The 16,435-nt window shown below is 48.7% G+C and overlaps 1 long non-coding RNA gene and 1 pseudogene across 2 annotated transcripts; one reads left to right on the forward strand and one right to left on the reverse strand.

Annotated features, from left to right (window-relative positions):
• Positions 1–2,521: 2,521 nt before the first annotated feature.
• Positions 2,522–7,840, reverse strand: LOC146895403 (uncharacterized). 2 transcript variants are annotated; one of them, XR_015737313.1, is made up of 4 exons: positions 7,391–7,840; positions 7,056–7,273; positions 6,108–6,330; positions 2,522–4,079 (listed from the first exon to the last, which is right to left on the reverse strand). It is a non-coding gene; the product is annotated as an uncharacterized LOC146895403 (long non-coding RNA). The 2 variants fall into 2 exon arrangements; XR_014998364.2 differs by lacking the exon at positions 2,522–4,079 and adding an exon at positions 4,108–4,686.
• Positions 7,841–11,212: 3,372 nt separating this feature from the next.
• LOC125408695 (peroxiredoxin-4 pseudogene) lies at positions 11,213–12,130 on the forward strand (annotated as a pseudogene).
• Positions 12,131–16,435: the final 4,305 nt, after the last annotated feature.

The raw sequence follows: 16,435 nt of genomic DNA on the forward strand, positions 1-16,435 counted from the left end.
TGCCTCTCCCTCTCTGGTCTGCTTCGCACGAAAAGCTTCTTGGCGGCCCACACTTGTTGACCTACTGAAAAAATGACACATATCACACTCACATTCAAGTCTCCAGCCACCTCATGGGAGCGAGGTCACCTTAGCAATTGGGTTCCCATCTCACAACTATGAATAAAATGAGCTCTGAGAGGCAGGCCCGCTGCTGGGACAGTGGTAGAGTGGCCTATGTCCCCGAGTGCTGGGGGACCAGAGTGTGTCACTGCATCCACTCCTTTTGTTTTTGAGACATGGTCTCATTTGTAGCTGAGGGTTGCCTTAAACTCAAAAAATAAAAAAGGGAAACACAGGGTTTATTCTTCCATTTCTTGCATTCAGGGTGGCCTTGAACTCACTATGCAGCTGAGGCTGACTTTGGAATCCTGATCCTTCTGCCTCCTCCTCCTCTTGAGAGCTGGGAAGATAAAGATGAGATTCGGGCAGCCCAACCTTCGTTAGGTGACAGTCATTTCCTTCTGAGGTCAAGATTGTCTCAGTCAGCAGGGCACAAACGTATGGCCAGATATAGCTATTAGAAAGAAGAGGGGCACTAGAAATAGCTCAGCGGTTAAGAGCACTGGCTGCTCTTCCAGAGGATGTCGGTTCAGTTCCCAGCACCCACACAGCAGCTCACACCTGTCTGTAACTTCAGTTCTGGAGGATCTGACACCCTCACATAGACATACATAATAAGAAAAGAAAAGACGGGATACGGAAGGTAGGGAAGGGAAGTGGCGTACACCGGTTACCCCAGTACCCAGGACAGTGAGGCAAGAGGATCAGGAGTTCATGGTCAATCCTTGGCTACATAGTGAATTCAAGTTTAAGGCCAACCTGGGCTACATGACTGTCAGCAAAACAAAATACAACAAATTGACCAAAAACCCATTTCCCTGGCTTCTGGAGATTGTGTTGAGGTGCGTGTGACTGGTCAGGAGTCAAGGTGACTGAGAAAGGAGGTGACGCACAACGGTGTGAGGCTGGAAGTTGACGTCTGGCATTGCCATGAGCCTTGGGCCCCCACTTTTCTACTGAGCTGTCTGAGGAGCTGACTTATGTTGCTGTGTGGGAGACTTTCTGGCGATCTGGTGAAAAAACCCTGGCCTGAGAACCTCAGAACTTGGGGCAGCAGACACTTGTCCATGGACCTCCACAGCCTCTGTGGGCTTCTGTTCCTTCTGGTAAACATAGATGTGCTACCTGTCCCTTGGACTGTTGGACTCAGTGAAGGAGACAGGAGGATTCTGGGATTATGTTGGCCCAGCCAGGGTGCAGAGGCACGCGTTGCTGGAGGTGCAATGTTTCTGAACTCTCAGTCAGAGGCCGAATCCTTGACGAGGCCTAGGGTGGGTCCAGCACTGACACTGCTCTGTCCCTAGGCTCTTGGGTAACACCCACTTTGTGGCCCCAAGCTCTCACTACTTGTGAAATTTCTGCAGCCTAGAAGTTTCCAAGATCCATTGAGCATTGAGAATTAGGACCTCCACCCAAGCAGAATTGTCAGAGCCTCCAGAACAACTGAGAACAAAGCGAGGGTATGACTTTCCCACTGCCCTTAAAAAACACAATGGTAAACCCCGTGGCCCACAGCAGCCAAGCTTGTTATCTGGCGGGCTGGCAGTCAGAAATAGAAATCGAGCAGAGTGCTGCGTCCCACTGTGGATGTGGGGACAGTTCCTTACACCTTCCAGCTTCTGGTAGTTGCCAGAATTCCTGGGCTCACATCCACATCAGAGCAGCCTCTGTCTGGCTTTTCTGGCTCTTCAGTGTCCCTCACAGGTAGTCACAACAATAAAGCTTAAATGTATATAAATACATGGAAAAGTACACACCAAAGAATAAAAGGAAAACACATTCTGTCCCCAAAATAAACCAAGGTCAATACTCTTGAATAGTGTATATATGTATATGTGTATGCATACATAGCTACATCTATACATATACACACACACACACTGCGCGTGCGCACACACATTCATGCACACACACACATCCATTCAGGTGCTGGGGAGACAGCTGGGCAAGGTTGGTGCAGGCTGAAAGTCCGTCACAGGGGACATGGGAACAGGAGTTCTCTGGCTCGCTGGTCAGCAAGTGCAGCCTACAAATAGGGAGTCCCAGACTCTGTCTCAAAAAATAAAATGGATGGCGCTGGAGAGATGGCTCAGTGGTTAAGAGCACTGGCTACTCTTCCAGAGGTCCTGAGTTCAATTCCCAGCAACCACATGGTGGCTCACAACCATCTGTAATGAGATCTGGGGCCCTCCTCTGGTGTGTGGGCATACATGGGAGAATGTTGTATACATAATAAATAAATATTAAAAAAAGAAGAATTTACTTTAAAAAAATAATAAAATGGATGATCTCTTAGAAATGACCCTGAAGCTTGACCTCTGATCTCTATGGGCACACACAGGTGCACATGACAGGTACCTGAACTCACTTGAGTGTGAGCACACACACACACATACATGCACACATATACACACACAAGTAATTACCCATTGACAATTTTAATAGTTGAGAGAAGAAGAAAATATAGGCCATATTTATAAATACAAAAATGATTTTACCCCCATTCTTTTTTTTTTGTGGGGAGGATCTCTGTGTTTAATATATCGAACCTTGGAAGCAGCTGTGTCTAAGACAATGAAGCCTTCTTTCTGCCCTTTTAAAATACCACGTGATGGTGCCAATCCGAAGACCACCCGTTCCTCACTGCCACCACCACCAAGAGGTGGAGGGAAAGGATCCCGTAGACTAGGCGGTGCCAGCTGTGGATGACCCTTGGACTTCCTATGTAAGAACGCAGCTGCTGGTCTGTTCTCAAGAGAGGGGTAAAGAGATTTGTGGAGACGCTCAAATAAGAGGGAGCCTTTTCCTGGAAAAGGGAACACCGTGGGCCATATCTTGAATCAACTAGGACCAGAGTGAAGCCCAGGCCGCTGTCAGGCACCGTTAGCATCACCAGGACCGCCTCTCGGGGCGCGTTACCCCTCATTCTAAAGGACTTTCTGTATTTATTGGAGCTCTGCTGTGTGTAGGATTCTGTGCACACCTGGAGTTGGGGGATATTGGGGTTTAGGTATGTTGTTTAAACCCCAAATACAAGCCAGATGGTGGTGGCACATGCCTTTAATCCCAGCAGTCAGGAGGCAGAGGCAGACAGATCGCTCTGAGTTCAAGACCAGCCTGGTCTAGAGTGCGAGTTCCAGAACAGGCTCTGGTAGAGCTAGGAGGTGGGGTCTGTGAGAGGTGACTGAGGTTAGGTGAGGTCATGAGGGTGCCCCTCATGGGGTTAGTGATTTAGTAAAAAGAGGACAAGGACTACTAAGCCCTCCACCCTCAGTAGCCTCCGGCCTTTGAAACAAATCTCTTGTGTTTGCAAACAACCCAGCCTCTGGTGCTGTGTTATAGTAACACTGATACACTGATAATTAACTCAGCAGAGGTGAACTTCGAGAATCCTGAGTTATATGCCCAACTGTTTACAGTATAACACAGCAGAGAAGGAATATCATTTATTTTCTTTTTTTCTTTTCTTTTTTTTTGGTTTTTCAAGACAGGGTTTCTCTGTGTAGTCCTGGTTGTCCTGGAACTCACTCTGTAGACAGGCTGGCCTCGAACTCATTACGATCCACCTGAATCTGCCTCCCAAGTGCTGGGATTAAAGGCATGTGCCATCAATACCTAGCTATTTTCTGTTTTGTTTTGTTTGTCTGTTTCATTTTTGCTTCTTTAGATCAAATTTCATGTAGCCCAGGCTGGCCCTGAACTGATTGTGTAGCAGAGACTGACCTTGAACTCCTGACCCTCCTGGCACCACCTCCTAGGTGCTGAGTCGTCCTATTAAATGCCCTTGCTCTTATAGGCCTAAATATTGATTTATTCCTCTAAGCAAGCAAAGAAACAAACCAAACAACCCCCAAATGCCAAACCTCAGGGAAATTCACGTAAACTTCAGAAATGACCAGATGGAGTCAAGTCTTCTCCCCTGCACTAAAGGGGAAGTGGGTTTACAGGCTTCACTGTCTCCAGCTCCAATCCTGGTACTGGGTTAGAAAAGAACATGTTTTAAACTGACAGTGGTGGCGCACACCTTTAATCCCAGCACTCAGGAGGCTGAGGCAGGCGGATCTCTGTGAGTTCGAGGCCAGCCTGGTCTACAGAGCAAGTTCCAGGACAGCCAGGGCTACAAAGAGAAACCTGTCTTGAAAAACAAAACAAAACAAAACAAAAAGATGTTTCTTTGGTACAAAAGGATGGACAGAAGTGACTGATGGTGGTTCTGGTTGTAGGGGCGCCAGTGTGTGCCACACAAGAACCATCCACAGAGAGGACACAACTCCTTGGGCTGGAGAGACTGTTCCCATGCTCAGAACAAGGAGAAACCACCAGATCCTGCAGTTTGAGGAACCACAAAGACATCTGACATAGTCCCTGGCAGAAACGCGTGGCCCTGTGAAGCGACTCAGCCCACTTAGGAATGTCTGGACTTCTAGGGAGGTGAACAGGACTTCGGTCCACACACCCAAATGTGATGAAGCATTTGGCATCTGTCTGACTGGAGCCAGGGGGAATATTCACCTTTGATTCTCCTTGCTTGGGCACTGAGCAGCTGTGTGACATCAGCTCCTCTCTGAGCCTCACTGTGCTCATCTGTAGAGTGGGCATGATAATGATGTTACCCTCTTAGGATTGTCATGAGGATAAAATCAGAGTTTTGGGGGGTTTTCAAGATAGGCTTTCTCTGTGTAACAGCCCTGGCTGTCCTGAAACTCACTCTGTAGACCAGGCTGGCCTCCAACTTACAGAGGTCAGCCTGCCTCTGCTTCCCGAGTGCTGGGATTATAGGTGTGTGCTACCAACACTCAGCCAAAATCAGATTATTTTGTGGATGTTGACCTGGGGACTCCTATTGGGGTGAAGAGCCTGCTAACTTGCCACTCCCCAGGTCTGGGGATTGGTCTGATGGTGAGGGGCAAGCTTGGGAGTATAACGTCCTTGTAGTATGGGCTGTGGGCACTACGGAGACCCATGGTCAAGGTTCCCATCTGAACCTGGGCCTGACACCTTCTCCACCTGGGCTCACAGTGCTTCTGAAGAGAGCCATGGAAGGAGGGTACATGTTCTACTGGTCTCAGGCCCTGGGTGGAGCTCCCATTTCTGGAGGCCGGTTAAAATAACAGTTTCATTTCTGAACTTAGCAGTGAGCATGCACTGGAGTCAAGAGCACCGGAGCCAGAGATGTCTGAAGCCAGGATGACAGGGGAAGAATAGTAAGGAAAGACTGGGGCTGGAGTTTCTAGTTTGGGAAAAGATGAAAGAAATAAAGGCTGGAGAGGGCTTGGATGTCAAGGGGACTCACTGCTCTTCTAGAGGAGCTGAGTTTGGTTCCCAGCACCCAGACAAAGAGGCTCAACAGCCACCTGTAACTGTAGCTATAGGGATTTGTCGCCCTCTTCTGGCCTCCCAGAACACAGCACTCTCTGGGCATATCCACATACATACATATATACAGACAGACAGGCAGACATATAATTAAAAAGACTAAAATAAATTAAAAAACAAAGAAAACTAATCCGGAAACAGGGTTCCTGTTAAAGTAGAATTTGGGATAAATTGTGAGCAATTTGGAGATTTGGGTGTGCAGGGGTGTTTAATGCCTTTTATCCATCTGTTTGAGACAGATTCTCACTATATAGTCCAGGCTAGCCTTGAACTTGGGATCTTCCTGCCTCAGTCTCTTGAGTGTTGGATCACAGGCCTGGACCACCATGCTCAGCCTGGAGAGGATTTCAACTCATCTTTTCTGCAGGTGCCTTTCCCATGCCAGCTGCCAGAACGGAGTCTAAGCTGTGTGGTTCGGCTGTCAGGAGCGAGGCCCCTTGTGCCTTGCCGACATGGTTGGTTTTGGAACTTCTCAGTAGAGCCCAGGAGCTCAGAGTGAGCAGCAGAGCGTGAGGGCTGGTCTATCTCACTTCAAGGGCTGGTCTATCTCACTGAAAGGGCTGGTCTATCTCACTGAAAGGGCTGGTCTATCTCACTGAAAGGCAGAGTAGGTGAGGGGAGGTACTCACCATGTCTTTCTGGTCTCTTCAGAAAGTGGCTTCACCACGGCCAACCTGCCTTGGGTGCTGGGCCATTTAAGGAGGGTGATGGAGTTCGAGTCTTTGTAGAAGGAGGGCCCTGACCGCCTGGAGCTGTGACTGATGGCTGCTGTCTCCACGGATAGCTTATCTCCTTCTGTCAAGACTCCGAAGGTGCTGGTGACAGCCGCCCCTGGGGAAGCAGTCACTCCAGCTGGCCAGGGGGAATAAAGGGAGGTAGCACCTGCTGGGGGCACTGGGTGCTGAGTGCTGCCCCACCAGGCACCATGGCTCTGTACTTCAGCTTCTTCTAGAAGATGGACACACAGAACTACCTTCAACATTCTAGAATGCTCCTGGGCACAGCTGTGTTCAGTCAAGTCAACTCTTACACACAACGCTGGCTGGACACAGAAGCATCGCAGTGTGAAATCCTTGTCCCTCTTTGTCCCCCAACTCTATTTTTTCATTTCTAACTCTCTCACTGATTCCCAGACCCAAAGCCCCTGCCATCTCGATTCAGCCCTGACAAGATGTTTCTGTATTCTGCCCCGATGATGCCTTGCTTGTGAATACAGTTCCCTCTAATTCCACCCCAGATCTTGCTGATGACAGTAGCTACCATTACTTTGGGGTCTCCCCTCTACCCCACACTTTGCACACTCCTAACTCTTTCCTCTATGCCCCGCTCTGATGGCCCCTCTGGACCACTCTGCCCTCCTTAGCCCTACAGTTAAAATTGCTTAGCAATTGACCTTGACCTGCTAAAGTGCCACAACCATTGACCTGGGGCTCCAGGTCAGCTTTCCTGGGGGGCCCTGGATGATGACTTCACCAGACCCAACCCTGGCATTGTCACCCTGTGAACAAGCAAATAACTCTAGTCTTAAAGCATCGCTGTTATTAAATGATGGTGAGCACCAGCTAACATGTACTTACTTTGTGCTACGGCTGCAGGTGGCCTGTGCAGTTCTAGTTGCGGGAGGACAGACAGACAGACAGACAGACACACACACAGTGGGATTGGGGAGAGAGAGAAATTGAGATTATTGTCTTCTGCCTTCCTGGCTCCACTTCCCACTCCAGGGCCGCAGACACTCCACTCTTTAGGACAGATGCTCCGAGCTGGCTGAGTTCGAATGGACACGCCCTAGGCCCTAGAAGAGACGGTATAGCTTGTGCTGGGTCCTCAGGACTGGACGAGGGCTTCATGCTGTGGCATCCCCAGCCTCTGAATGGTGATCTTCCTGTGCCAAGTGACAGCAAGCACTTACCACCAGCTTGCCCACCTCTCCCAGTCTTCTCCCTGTCTATTTCACCCCAAACCACACAATAGGGCAGATGTTCGTATCAGATCCTTTTCTCAGATGAAAAGAACTGAGGTTTGGAGAGGATCCTTGCTGGGCCTTATAGTCAGAGCCTCTGCCTTGGGCAATGCGGATTTGGCACCCAGGTTGCTGGGGTTTCTCTCTGCACCTCCCTTTGGCCTGGGATCCAGCTGCCCCCAACTGTCCCCCCACTGGGAGCCAGACACTATTGGTGGCTTTTTCTCCCATTGTATTTTCAGCCTGGGCTGACTAGCTGGCGAGGCGCCTTTTACCAGCGCCCTTCAAATACCCTCCGCAGCTGTCCTGGCGATCACGACATTCCATGGCATTGTCCTCTGTGTGAGGTCCAGATGCCAGTGACAGCTGTGGCCTGACCTGCCTGCAGCCCCTTCGCTGAGGGACTTGGAACCGCGACAACCCAGCAGGTCTCTGAGCCCTCTGATCTATATAAAGGCTCCTCAGTCATGCGACCTGAGGTCATGGGGTGAAGAGCCTTTCAACTTGTCTTCAGCCAACACTCTGTAGGCCCCTGAGCCTGGGGAACACAGGCTGGTTGCCTCAGCTCTGTACACACACAGGGGCAGTGCCTCCTGGCTTTGGCAGGGTGAGGAGCCACTTTTGTGGTCTCTGCTCAGCTGCTGCCAGGAGCAGCTTCCGCTGGCCACATGCCCACAACCAAAATGTCCCCAGATGCCGCCAACTATTCCCAGAGGGAAAGGAATCAGTGGCTGGGATGACGGCAAGGGTGAGGTGGTCTCCTACAGGACACAGTCACCCCTTCCTGTCCCCTGGATGACATATCACCATTATTTACCATCTTCTGTAGCAAGTACCAATGAGGGACCTTGGCAACAGTCAGCACTTGCGTTGAACTTGAGTGCTGGTTTCTTGGGACACAGAACAAAGCCACCTACATTTTGTCTTGGCTGATCATATGGCAAATATACCTCCAGCAACCAGTACCCAGTCAGAGTCCCATGAGTGTTTGCTGAGTGGCTGGATGATGGTCTCTGGTAATGCTATCTCTTTCTCTAGAATTTTCCAGGACGAGAGTTAAGGAACTGTCCATCGTTCGGGTTCTTGTTCCTGGCACACAGTAGGTGGTCATCAAGACTGGTTCCATAGAAGTGAGTTTTCTCATTGGGGCAAAAGGACAGTCAGAGTTATTTTGCCCCCCAGGAGAAAAGTGTATAGAAACAGCTGGCTGGTGCTGGTTGGAGAACGGAGGTAAGGTGGCTTTGTCCTAGCCAGGAACAAGGGCTCTCTACAGAGGGCACAAGAAGATGGGAGAGAGGAGGGAGACAGAGACGGGGCTTTGGGTAGGAAGGTATGTAGATGGTTGGTCTTGGGGTGGCTCTAGAGTTTCCAAAAGTGATCTGACCCCATCACTATGCCCTGATTGTCCCTAGAGTGAGCCAGGGAATGTTTAGACACAGGGAAAAAGCCAGCTGCTTCTAATCCTGAACAGGGGCCCAGAACTGTGCGTTTTTTTCATGCCCTCCTGCTTCTTGTCAAGTGTTTTATTTTCAGAGGACATGCTCAAGATGCGTCCATTGAGCTGGGGAGATGGCTCAACCAGGAAAATGTTCAGCTTACAAACATGAAGACCAGAGTTCAATCCCCACAAAGCACAGCAAAAGCCAGGGGTGATGCTGTGTAAGCGCCTGCACCCCATTCCTGGGGTTGGAGACAGGAGTCTCCGAGACTCACCTAGCTGACCTGTGAGCCCCAGGTCCCTGGGAGAGACCCAGTCTCACTGTCCAGATGGCTCAACAGGTAAAGGGGCTTGCTGCCAAGCCTGACAACTGAGTTTAGTCCTGGAACCTACATAGTGACATGGTGGAGGGAGAGAACAGATTCCCACGGCTGTCCTCTGACTTCTGTATGTGTGTCTTGTTCCTGGCACACAGTAGGTGGTCATCACACACACACACACAGAGACACACAAATACACACACACAGACACACACAGGCACACACACACATAACACACACACAGACACACACACACAGTCACACACACAGACACACACACACAGACACACACACAAACAGACACACTTGTAGTCGGACTGTCAGCTCCTGAACGGAGACTTTTTATTAATTATGAAGGCTTAGCCTTAGCTTAGGCTTGTTCCCAACTACCTCTTAAAACTTCAATCAACCCATTTATATTAATCTACATTCTGCTACCTATCCTCAGTTCCATATGTCTGATTTTCTCCACATCTCACTTGTAAATCGCCCCCTCTCAGATTCTTCCCAGAGTTCCTCTCTTTCCCCAGAGGCCCCACCTATCCTCTCCTGCCTAGTTATTGGCCATTCACCTCTTTATTAAACCAATCAGAAGTTACCTTAGGCAGGTGAGGTAAAACAGACATCTTCTCACAATGTGATCAAATATCTCACAACACATGCTCATAAATGAATAAAATGTAAAAAGAATTAAAAAATCAAACAAAACTCCAAAGAAAAACAAGGTGGGGGTGTCTGAGGGACGAGGTGTGGAGCTGGGTAGGCAATGGTTGCTGTTCGCTTGACCCTCCATGTATAAAGGCAGTATTTTATGTATTTATTTATTTATTGTTTTCAAGACAGGGTTTCTCTGTGTAGTCCTGGCTGTCCTGAAACTCACTCTGTAACCCAGGTTAGCTTCGAACTCACAGAGATCTGCCTGCCTCTGCCTCCTGGGTGCTGGAATTAAAGGTGTGAGCCACCACTGCCCAGTTCAGTAGTGTTTTTCTGGACTCTCATATCAAAGGTGGTGTTTTAACAAAGCCTGTTAAGTCCTTACAGTAACCGGGAGACCAGGAAGATGGCAGCGTAGGAATTCAAACCCAGGACCCTGTGTTGGGTTGGATTCCACAGAACAAGCAGCCACTAAAATGGTCAAATGACTCCTTTCTAGGGAGGGTCTTTGCCATGACTGAAACTCGAGAAGCTTCCAGCCTTTCTTGTGTTTCCTCTCGGCTAAAGAGCCCCTGGTTCCAGCGGTGGTGGCGGTGGTGGCGGTGGCAGTGAGGGTGACAATGGTGGAGGCAATGGCGGTGGTGGGAGAACCCAGGTGATCCTTGCCCTGGGTTGAAGTTGACCTTCGTTCCTTTTTTCTTTTTTCTTTCTTTTTTTTTTTTATATATTTTTACGGTTTGTTTAACTTTATTTTATGTGCATCGGTGTGAAGGTGTCAGATCCCCTGCAACTGGATCTTCAGACAGTTGTGAGCTGCCATGTGGGTGCTGGGAATTGAACCCAGGTCCTCTGGAAGAGCAGTCAGTGCTCTTAACCACTGGGCCATCTCTCCAGCCCCCTTCGTTCCTTTTTTCTTACTCCCCTCCCCCGTTCCTGCTCTCAGTCCTCACCGAGGGGGAATTTGGGACTTGACTTTATTTCTGCGAGCATCTGTCTCCCACCAGAACTCCACAAGTGCTCAGAGTTCCTCGTGTTCTTACCGGTGCCTCCACCCCACACTGAGTCCGGTAGCAGAGTACACGCTCAGGAAAATCTAAAGCTGGGAGCCCTGAAGCCAGGGTGTCGTTGCAGGACCGATGAGCGCTGAAGTGGGCTTGGCTCCCTCTGCTGGCGGCCTGCTGCTTGCTGTTGAAATGGATGAAAGTTTATGAAACCAGGGAAAGCGGTGCTGGTCCTGGCCGCTCGCCGCTTTCGATGCAAAGCCATTATCATCAAGAATATTGATGACGGGTCTCTAGCGCGCCGTTTTAGCCGCTTGGCGGCGGGGGGACTCCGAGCTTTAGCAGAGGGACGTGTTTTCGCGCTCGCTCGGTCATGGAGGCGCGGTTCAAGCTGCTGGACACTACTACTCCGTCCCGTCGCTGGATCCGAAAGGTGGATCCTGCCGCTGCTGCTGCTGCTGTTTCTGTTGCGGACCCAAGCTCTGCAGGGCTTGGAGTCTGAGGAGCGGTTCCGGACCCGCGAAAATGAGTGCCACTTCTACGCTGGTGGACAAGTGTACCCGGGAGAGGTGTCCCGGGTTTCGGTCGCAGATCACTCCCTGCATCTAAGCAAAGCCAAGATTTCCAAGCCAGCACCTTATTGGGAAGGAACAGCTGTGATAAATGGAGAATTCAAGGAGCTCAAACTGACTGACTATCGTGGGAAATACTTGGTTTTTTTCTTCTACCCACTTGATTTCATCTTTGTATGTCCAACTGAAATCATCGCTTTTGGTGACCGAATTGAAGAATTCAGATCTATAAATACTGAAGTGGTGGCATGCTCTGTCGACTCTCAGTTTACCTACCTGGCCTGGATTAATACTCCTCGAAGACAGGGAGGGCTGGGGCCAATAAGGATTCCACTTCTTTCAGACCTGAACCTTTGATCAGTTCAAACCTTTGAGTCCTTTGATCTCAAAGGACTACGGTGTATACCTCGAGGACTCAGGCCACACTCTTAGAGGCCTCTTTATTATTGATGATAAAGGAGTCCTAAGGCAGATTACTCTGAATGACCTTCCTGTGGGTAGATCAGTGGACGAGACACTGCGTTTGGTTCAAACCTTCCAGTACACTGACAAGCATGGAGAAGTCTGCCCTGCTGGCTGGAAACCTGGTAGTGAAACAATAATCCCAGATCCAGCTGGAAAACTGAAGTATTTCGACAAACTGAACTGAAAAATACTTCAGTTGTGATGTTTGGACCTTCTCAATAAAGGTCACTGTGTTGTTACCATGAAAAAAAAAAGAATATTGATGACAGCATCTCAGGCTGTCCTGGTAGCCATGCTCTGGTGGCTGGAACCAACTGCCATCCTTGAAAAGCCACAGCTACGTGGGCAAGAAGAAAATTGCCAAGGACCAAGTCCATTGTGAATGTGTACGACTACAATCACCTCATGCCCACGGGATACTCTGTGGACACAAAACTGCACAAAACTGGGCTCAACAAAGATGTTCTTAGAGATCCAGCTCTGAAATAGAAGGCCAGGTGGGAGGTCAAGGTCAAATTTGGGGTGTGAGGGCTGGAGAGATGGCTCAGTGGTTAAGAGCACTTCCAGAAGTCCTGAGTGCAATTCCCACGCATCCACTTGGTGGCTCACAACCATCTATGGGATCTGATTCCCACTTCTGTGAGAGTTAGCCAGTAATTACTTCGGCTAGCCAGGCAGCCGGGAGCCAGGAGGGATGAAAAGCAGGCCTGCTTGCCTCATCACTACACTCTTCTGTCATAAAGGTGTGTATGAAGATAGGTAAATCTTTAAAATAAATAAATCTTTAAAAGAGCCAGGCGGTGGTGGCACACGCCTTTAATTTAATTCCAGCACTCGGGAAGCAGAGGCAGGTGGATCTCTGTGAGTTCGAGGCCAGCCTGGACTACAAGAGCTAGTTCCAGGACAGGCTCCAAAGCTACAGAGAAACCCTGTCTCGAAAAACAAAAACAACAACAAAAAAAGTTTGGGCTGTGATACAAGACAGACAAGAACAAGTGGTTCTTCTAGAAGTTTTGGTTTTAGGTGTATTTTTATATCCCTTATTAGAAAATAAAGTCAGCAAAAACTGGGCTAGAAGTTCTGATTTTGTGGGGAGATTTGGATGCAGTAGACCTGTATAAAGGGTAATCTTGGTTGTCAACTTGACAAGTGGGGAGAGGCACTCACTTGAAGAATTGCCCCCATTGGATTAGCCTGTGGGCACGCCCGTGAGGTATTTTCTCGATTGCTGATTGATGGGGGAGAGGACCCACTGTGGGCAGTGCCACCCTGAAGCATGTGGTCCTGGGTAATATAAAAAAGCCACCTGAGCAAGCCATGGAGAGCAATGCCACGCCAGCATGGCAATGTCGTTCTTCTGAGCGAGGGATCTCGGGATTAACAAGCAACACAACTTCAGGTTCTGCAGACAAGCCTTTATTCCACTTTCTCACACAGCATATATAGCCCTCAGCAGGGGAGGCCAAGACAGCAAAAGCAGGAAGCTCATCGCTGTAACTCAATGGCTTAGGGGTAAACATCCTTAGAAACATTGCTGAGAACAACAGGTTGTTCCTGTTTTTGTTCCTGTTTTCAACCAAGTGCAAGAGTGCAAAACAGATCAAGTGGGGGTGCGAAGGCCTGTCCTCTAGGGACCCAACAATTCCCCCCTTTTTATTTTAAAAGCATGAGAGCCCCTGTCTTAGGACTCCCCCAGATAGAGACCCTTACCCGTCTACAGGAGGCCTCACTCCCTGTCTTAGGTGAGCTCGCTATACCAGGACAGTTGCCCGTTGTAGGGATCCCTCATGACTTCTGCAATATCTGCAGCCAGACTTGGGGCACTTCCTGATTTCAGGAAGACAGTCCAAGCAACACTTGTTGAGCAACAGTGTGCTGTATGCGGGATTGCCACATAAAGTGGCAGAGAATCCAAAAACAGATAACCCCAATAGCAATATGAATACAAATGAGCATTCCAGACAGTCGCTGGACCCAGCCCCCAAGCTGGGCCATGGCATTCTACTGACTGGATCCAGACACAGCAGGGACCCATGTGCTATTAATACTAACAATATGATAAGCTGTCTGCAGGGTGAAATTCAAAAAGAAATTCCAAGGGCCATCCAAACATGCATTCAACTGTTCAGCCACATCAGAAGCATTTATAACATTAGCAGGTGTAACGTACAAGACACTTGTTGCAGGAGTCAAAGGGAATCTACCTGTTCTTGCAAAAGCACAGTTTGTTGATTTAAATTTAAAAGTCCAAGTCCAATATGAGAGTCCAGAGCACTCTGTGTCTGCAGGGACTTGCTAACCCTTCCAGACAGCTGATTCACAGTCTCTGTAGTCACAGTTGTCTGTGAAATGGCAACTCCAGCAACCGTAGCCGCAGTGGCAGTGACAGCAATAGCAGCAACAATTGCAGCTGTTCGCCCACTGTCGATAAAGGATGATCTCCTGATGTTCTTGAGACACCAGCACCGGCAGAGGAATCACAGCAGGCACTCGAACGATCAAAGCTCCTCAGAACCATCCCAGCAATTACTCAGCTTGGAGATCCTGGAAGAACAATTAAGAATATCACCCCCCCCCCCAAAAGTGCCACTCCACAATACAAAGAAAAAATGGGGGAGGGACGCAAGCAGAGGATCAAATAGTCATATTGCTTCCAGCAGTATAACAAATCAGACTCTTGAGTGATACAGTATCCCCACATAACTGTCGGGTGGAGATTAAAACCTCCATCAGCATCTGAACACCAAGGAGCAGGTTTGGGACCATAGGAATTATGCAATACTAACTGGCATTAAAAGTGGGGGGTTTCCCAGCAGACTCCCCATCACTCATAATTCTGCTATTGTTACCAGAGTCATCAGCCTGAAGCAGAAGGAGCATTGTGGTCTTCATCCTGGGTCACTGGCCTTACGCACCGCTCTGGCACCCAAATTGGTTTATCAACTCCTGGAGGAAATACACATACAGCCCCCCCTCACCTTTGCCAATAAGAGGGTTGGTTCCATCCATCTTCCTGTTTTCAAATCTTTCCAATGAACCCATCCTAGGCTCTGAGCCCTAACCTGTGTATGACACTCCATAGGCGAGCACCCTTCAGCATCCACAGTCAAAAAATTTAAAATAAAGAGAATGGTGGGTAATTGAGTAGCTGGGGAGAATATGAACTCGCCCCTTTTAATTTTTTGAAAATATTGCTTGAGGGTCTGATTGGCTCTTTCCACAATTGCTTGACCCATTGGGTTATATGGAATGCCTGTTTTATGGGAAATTTCATAGAAGTAACAAAAGGATAAAAATTTTTACTGATATATGCTGGGCCATTATCTGTCTTAATAACCTCAGGTTTGCCCATATAGGCAAAAGCAGATAGGCAGTGTGCAATGGCATCTTTTGCTCGTTCTCCTGAATGTAAGGATGTGAAAATTACTCCTGAAAAGTTGTCTACAGATACATGGACAAATTTAAGTTTCCCTGCAGCAGGCAGGTGTGTAACGTCCATCTGCCATAACTGATTTGGTCGTAACCCTCGTGGGTTAACTCCTAAATTGGGGCTGCTTAGGAAAGGAGCACACTGAAGACAAGAAGATGTAATGGCTTGTGCTACTTCTCACGTGCATCGAGTATGATGCCGAAGGGAGCGAGCGTTAAGGTGAAATTTATCATGTATTTCTTGGACGCGGTCAGAAGTAAAGCAAACGTGTATATTTATCAGCTAAATCATTACTTGCTGACAATGGCCCAGGCAGCCGTGTATGACTGTGAATATGTCTGACAAACAAAGGCTCAGTCCGTTGCCAAATCAAAGCTGAGCAAATGATGGACCTTAGAGGTAGGTGATATATATGCAGATGTCTCCAATGGCTTAAAAATGTGGGCCATATACACACTATCAGTATACAAATTTACAGGTTCCCCAGGGAAGAGCTGGAGTACAGTGAGGCAGGCTGTTATCTCTGCACTAGAGCTGAGGCTGTCTTTCCCATTTTCTGACTCAGAGGTTATTGCTATCTGATTTTGCACCTGAAAGCAGGTAGACTTTGGCGCTAGCCTTAGTCCTGCGCCAGATTCCAAAGCTCCCCCTGGTACCTCTGCCATTTCCTTTTGGTCCCAATGCGACTCTGCCGATCCTATGGACCTGCGACTCTCCTCCTCCTGTATTTCTTCAAGTATCTCTTTAGCAGCTACAACCTCTGGTCTCACTTTCACTTTATCAGTAAGTAGGGCATCGCGAACCAGGTGCCATAGCGAAAAGGTAGATATAGGGACACTATCGGCACCCTCCTTTTGCAGCCATTTCTGCAAACCTGTTTTTACCTGTTTCCAATCGGAGATATTCAAACCTCCACCTGTCAAAAACCATGGGCTTGCTGCGGCTATATTCTTAAGAAAATCCTCTATAGTTCTCTCTTTGACCGCGGTTCCTTGTTTCTCTAACAATTTAACTATCTGATATATCAGGTCTCTCTTACTGCTTGTGGAGCCCATTTTACCCCAATCCGTCCTTACGGGTCTAGGACGACCCCGTCCGCTACCCCTTCTTTCTC

This window comes from Myodes glareolus, chromosome 2, assembly GCF_982192425.1.
Source record: "Myodes glareolus chromosome 2, mMyoGla1.1, whole genome shotgun sequence".
Lineage (NCBI taxonomy): Eukaryota > Metazoa > Chordata > Mammalia > Rodentia > Cricetidae > Myodes > Myodes glareolus.